Source organism: Simochromis diagramma, unplaced genomic scaffold (genome assembly GCF_900408965.1).
Source record: "Simochromis diagramma unplaced genomic scaffold, fSimDia1.1 OVJJ01000344.1, whole genome shotgun sequence".
Classification (NCBI taxonomy): Eukaryota; Metazoa; Chordata; class Actinopteri; order Cichliformes; family Cichlidae; genus Simochromis; species Simochromis diagramma.
In genome coordinates this window covers 1007092-1013915 of record NW_024387375.1, presented here as the reverse complement: position 1 = coordinate 1013915, position 6824 = coordinate 1007092, and positions in this window count along the sequence as shown.

Sequence of the window (6824 nt, the reverse complement as noted above, 5' to 3'; positions counted from 1 at the left end):
AAATACTTATACACGACACACTGTGCTGCAGATCCCTGAGTCAGATTTGCCTCCTCAGACACGCCACTAGGTCCGCTGCCGTGCAGGTGTGTACAAACTGATCGCAGACCAGCTGAAATAAAGCAGATAGGTTCAGTCAGTGAGGCCTGGATGTCGAGATGAAGCCTGTATTTTGATTGAGGACAGGAGTGTGCAGTGAGAGTTGGACTTTTGTGTTTTCAATATGTACACACTTCAAAGGAATTACTAATACTGAGTTTGAAAAATACATGTGATTTTAATTTATTTAAAAAAAAATTTAATGGCCAGTAGGATAAGCAGACCTCCCATTTACATACTTTTCCTGATTTAAACTTAAATGTAGTTTCCTGTTTCGTTTTGGTGTGAAAAGAAGAAGTGGATAGAATTTTATTTTCTCAGAAACTGTTATTATTCTCTGTAAATAATAACGATCAAGTTCCAGTGTGTAAAAATGTGTGATTGCATTAGCAAAAGTGTGGCTTTGGTTTGCTAGAGCAAGCATTTTCCCCAGGAATGGCTGTGAGGCACAATGAGCCCAAGGCTTCATGGTAGGTTGAACGGGTGGTTTATCTTACTCCAGAACACAGAGACTGAACAGTTTTAAACTTGTTATGATAACTTCCTCCAGTCCTTGAGAAATTCCCATTATCACTGCTGAATGACGATAGCCTCATTTATCTATCTGGTCAACGTGGACTTGTCGCTAAGGCTAGCCATCCTGTCTCCTTAACAGGGGTTTGTTATTTACAAACATCCCCAACCTTTACAGTGAAACATACTGAACTAAATAACATCAGTAAATCATAACAGTAAGTAAGGTTGCAACATTATTAAGAAATGAAGAAAAATTCTACACAAATATCCAATCCAACTTTATTTATAGAGCACTTTAAAACAACATGGTTGACCAAAGTGCTTTCCATTAAAAACAGTGATAAAAATTAAAAACCATACAAGATATTTAGTAGTTCACATGTAGTATTATTCAGTTCAGTTTTATTTTATTTTCTGTGCCAATTCATAACAACAACCGCCCCAGGTGCTTTCATATTGAAAGGAAGAGTCCTCCAGAAGAACCAGGCTCAAGGAGGGACCACGCCATCTGCTGTGACTGGTTGATGGAGAGAAAGGAGAGTGGGAGGAGATGAGGACAGAACACAAACTGTGGGGGAGAGTCGATAAAAGTGAATGGCATGCAGATGTGCTATAACCAACAGGAATGAAAAGAGAGTAGTGGAGAAGTGCTCAGTGCATGATGGGAGGTCCCTCAGCAGCCTGGGCTTAAAGGAGCATAACTAGGGGATTGTTCTAGGCCACCTTATCCAGCCTTAACTATAAACTTTATCAGAAAGGAAAGTCTTAAGCTTAATCTTAAAAATAGAGAGGGTGTCTGTCTCCTGAACCCAAACTAAGAGCTGGTTCCATTTGGACAGGGGCCTGATAGCTGAAGGCTACCATGCTATTTTTGGAAACGTCAGTAAGCCTGCACACTGAGAGTCAAGTATTTTCTTATGGGATAATACAGTCCTACAAGGTCTTTAAGATATGACACTGCCTGATCATTCAGGCGTTTTGTATGTATCTCTCTTTCTACACCCTGTTAGTTCTCTCACTGTAGCATTTTGTAGTTATTGAGGAGTCACAAATGTGTGAACTAGTTTTTCAACATCCCTCTGAGACGGGGCTCTAATTTTGGTAGCAATATACAGATGAAAAAAAGGCATTTGTGGATATTTATTTGGTTTATGTTGAAGGACAAAAAAGGTCCCTAAAAGTAGCACTGTAGGCCCAGGTAATGTCATCAGTACAACACCTTCACTTTTATCACAAACCCTGACTCACTCTCCCTGCTTTCCTGTCTACTCTTCACTGTGCCATCTAATAAAGGGCAAAAAAAATGAATACATGTCTGCTAATACTAATACTAATAGCACTAGTAATAATATTTGTAGTAATAGTAGATAGATAATATAGATGATACAAAACTAACTAATAGTTTTGCCTTCATAAATAAAACTGACATAAATGACTGAGTACCATTTGCGTAGCAGTGGAAATGTATACAGGGTTTAATAATAATATAATATGTATAATGTAAAAATTACTGGGCCCAGAATATAACCCTGTAGAACTGCATGAATTGGGTGTGTGAAAGAGATTATCAGTTACATGAACAAACTAGACTCTAACTACTGTTGTAACTTGTTGTGCCAATTTCGTACATCACTCTCAATCAATTAAATGTCAGAAATCACTTCACTATCTTAGGCCATAATGGGGATGGACTCTAGATCCTGGCCGAAATTCTTCAGCTAGAGCATTAGTTTGCAAATAATCATATAGCTTACCACAACTCTTATAAGTGATCATTTTCAAAATAAAAGAAAGGAAATCAGTCTGTAATTAGCTAAGACACTTGGATCAAGTAAAGGGTTTGTATCATAATGTTTTAATTGGATTATAACCGTGTCATATGTAGCCTACTGATAAAGATGCACTGATCATATTTAAAATTGTAGCAGTGGTTAATTGTAAGACTTCTGTGAGCACTTTTTATGCCATCTCAGATAAAATAAGGAGAGCAGACAGGGACTCCCCACCATTTTTCCTAATCTGGATACCAGCATATATGTCTTTCTCAATAAGTCCTTTTTTGAAATTTTGAATAGATAAAAAGGTTTGCTGTCATGACAAGCAGGCAGTTAATAGTGCATGCTGAAAGTACAGTGGATTGAAATTGCACAAAAGTTTCATTCAATAAAAGACTTCACCATTTATTAGATCATTAATTATTAATATTTTCATTTAAAGTTAAAAAGCTTAAAAAAAAAAAGGGTTACCCTGCATTCACTTTACTGACTTGAAAAATGTTCATAAACCAAAAACATTCACTGTTTTTACAACTAGGTTGATGTGTACAGAAGCTGTTCATTTTAGGTAGTTTGTTTACACTGTTGAGTTTGGAAAGGAAACATTCATTCTGGTCCAGTAAAAATGTCAAAATCGTGACTTCAGACTTAATACTGTGTCTGTCTTTGAAATGAATTGATCGGGTATTTTTTGTACATACACGTAGAAATGGCAAACGTATATTTTTTGAATTACCTGAAATGTTTGATAACAGTGTACTGAGATGCCTCACGTAGTCTGAAAGACGCTAGTATTTTCATAAGGAACATAACCTTTAATAAAGTGTCCTTACAATAGAGTCAGTTTTTGCTTTTAGGCAGTGTGACCTTTTTCCAGTGTGACTCTCATCATTCATTTATGATAAACAGATTTCTCACTCTGAGATAAACATGTAAATATGTTCCAGTGGTCAGAGGTTAACAGTAATTTCCTGCTGACCATAATCCTCACTGTCTTACATGTGAGTTCAGGTGTTTTCTTCTCTGCATGCTAGTTATAAGTGTTCAGACACCATGATACATGGCCCTGTTCATAGTACTTTTCTGTGAGATGGGTGGTGGCAGGGGCGGAGCGTGGGGGTGGCTTACTGGGCTTAAGCCCGGGTTGTTTTGTCAGAAGCCCGGGGTCTTTTGGAGTGTAATTTTTTCATAGTTAGATGCCTGGCTGACAACTGTATAAAACAAAAAGTGCAAGCAATATTCGAAGCACATAGTGCACACTGTGGGAATTTACGACTGTGCGTGAATCCCCCCTGATATTGGTATGATCCGAGCTCAGGCACTAAGCGACTGAGCGAGGGGGCGGGGCAGCTGCTGCATGTGAGTGCGCTGTTGGAGAAACGGAGCCAGCCATACTAAGGAGAGCCTAAGTTTGAGCAGGTACCAAAGCAAATCATTCGTACCGTACAAATAATGTAAATATGACGGTGAATCACGAAAGATTGATATCAAACTGATCACTTGACCAATATTACGTTACTTGCTGTTCAAGTGAATCAACAAATGGCGAAATGAAAAGCCGAACAAATGCTATTTTTTTTAGAGAGTCTTAGCTTAGGTGTGTTTATTTCATATTTTCAGTTCTTACCCTCCCCGACTAAATCGGTTTCAGTTATGTACTGAAATATACGAATGGACATTAGAGGGTTCTTTCAAAGAAAAAACTCAGGTAAATGTTATTTTATATATTATGCTTTGTATGTTGTTCAGTATATTTCTATGCAAAACAAGAGGGGTTTCAGTACACAGCAGGATATTCACATTTGTAACCAGATATTTACATACACTTTAGGGATAAAACATAAAACATTTTTCTGTACAACATCAATTTAGAGTAAACTTTTGTTTTAGATAAATATTGAAATATATTTTGAATTAGTTAAATGTCGTTAAATGTAGTTAAATGAGAGACAGAGCTGTCTATTTATTATCACTTTGATCAAAATTAGGAGCACATATACACTAAGTTTATTGTTAATTAATAAGAAAACTCCAGACGATTCCATTCTGAGCTGAAGAAGCTTCTGATTGGTTAGTAGAGTCCATGTGAGTAAATTGGTGGCACAGCTGTGGATGCATATAAGGCAAAACACAGAGCCTGTTTCCGTGACATGGGAAAATCCAGAGATGTCAACAAAAACACCAGGAAAAGAATTGTGGAGCTCCATAAGTGTGGCTCAGTTTGAATACAATTTGGTGCCATTTGCAATTAAGAAATACAGATAGTTTCTCTCTTTACTCTTAAAGTTAACAAATATGTTTTTTATATTTATCAATCTAAAAAAATAAACATTTAGTCTGATTTGATGTTACAATTAAAAAAGTGTGTTTTGATCTGAAGAGTACATAAATATGTGGTTTCAACTGTATATTTGATGATTGTCAGCACAAAGAGGGAGAGAGAGGAACAGAGAGAGAGAGAGAAGCAGAGAGGGAGAATGAGGACAGAACAGAGATGAACAAGAGCAGGTGAGACACACATGTTAGTCAAATGGTTGTTTACCAAAAGTATCACCGTATCATAGGTCCTCATGTATCTCGTACCTAGTGTTTCTTTTTAGGTTTGCTATTTTTCAAATTCTACATTTATTAAGTTATGCAGGCTTGTTTGCACAACAAGGCTGAATAATTATATAAACTTTTCTCAATCTAAATAGTGTACTTTGGTAGAATTAAAAAAATAAGTGTAGTGCAGGTCTATGATGATTTTTAGTGCTACTATCATCTAGTTCTGATTCTGGTTCTGTCTTGTTTAAATCCCAAGTAGTCCTGATTTTGAACTGTTGTAGTCCTGTTTTAATTCTGGATCAGTTCTGGGTCTGGTTGAATTGGGGTTTAGTCCTCGTGTCTTGATACAGCCCCGACCTTGTTCTGCCTTGCTGCTTAATTAAAAAACTAGTTTAAGGTGTCCTGCACATGTGATATATATTTTTCCCTATATGAAGTCATTCTTTTTTGAACGAAACTCAAAACAGAGCCTATTAATCTTTCAGTCATTTCTAACCCCCCCCCCCCCCCCCAAAAAAAAAAAAAAAAAATCCCACATGCATACTACCCTTTAGGGCTAATCCCCGGGTGTTTCAAATGTCTGGCTCCGCCTCTGGGTGGTGGGTTGAAGCATTGTCCTTTTATATAGTAAAATGTCAATGAGGAAACATTTCAGCCCTCAAGCATCAAAGCTATTTAAATGACTAAAATGAATAAGTGTGATCATTTAAGGCCCCATTATACTATGATGTTTCTATTTTTCACAGCACAGAAACTGCCCCCATAGAGATGGTAACTGACCTCAGACCTCACATACTAACGTAAGTCATTAATAAGGTTGCTGTCCTCATTTTAAGCACAACCTTTGACACAGCTGATAATTCACTCTTCACTGGGCAGGTTTTTCTGATAATGTTCTCAAATAATTCCAATGCTTCACCACTTGTAGAGATCAAGTATCAAACATACATGTCATTTTATGCGGTGTACCACTGGATAGAATTCTGGGCCCACTGCATTTTTCATTATACATGGCGGCTTTATGACAGATAGTGCTGGGAATAGGGAAACATGGCTATCTTTAACCTAAATTTTCTCATTAAGTTTTAGTAAAAACTTAATGAGCATAAAATGGAAATGATTTTAATTGGCCTGAAAGCCAAATGCAATCAGCTCATACATTAGAGAGATTAGCTGACAAGGTATAACCACAAGTTAGGGATCTTTGAGTTATTTTAAGATTCTAACTTAAATATTGCCAATATGTGACTCCTTCCACAACTCTGAAAAACATGTTCATACATTCATCTCTAGCTTACTGGACTACTGCATCGAAGTTCTACTGGATTTCTTTAAAAGACTATCAATAGGGTGCAGTTTATGCAGTAGTCTACTGCAAGATTATTAAGTTAAATGAGTAACAAAGAGCACATGAGTTCAGTTTTAGCAGAGCTACACTGGCATCCAATATCCTGCACTTGATTTTAAAGCACTCTTACTTGGATATATAATCTTAAATCATCTTGGATCATCTTACATTTCTCACAGTCTGACACTTTACATTACAAAAACACATTTTAATTGACTTTTAATTAGTGTTTTGACTTTAATAAATTGATTTGTTGTGCTTTTCATTATTCCTCTGTACAGCTGTACCTACTGGTGATTTAAGCCATGTTCAGAGATGCAGAGGATAAGCATATTTTTTCAGTAATATCATATCAGCTTCCTGCTTCAATTACTTCCATGTTTGTTTGTTTCCATATACCTGTGACAGATATTGAAAAAAAATTTCTGATATGTTTAATTGTGGTTTCCAATGATTTTTATTTAAAAAGGAGTTAACCCAACTTTTCTTTGATCTAAGTATGAAATATCTGCCTCAAGGTGTCTGCAGCAGTATATTTT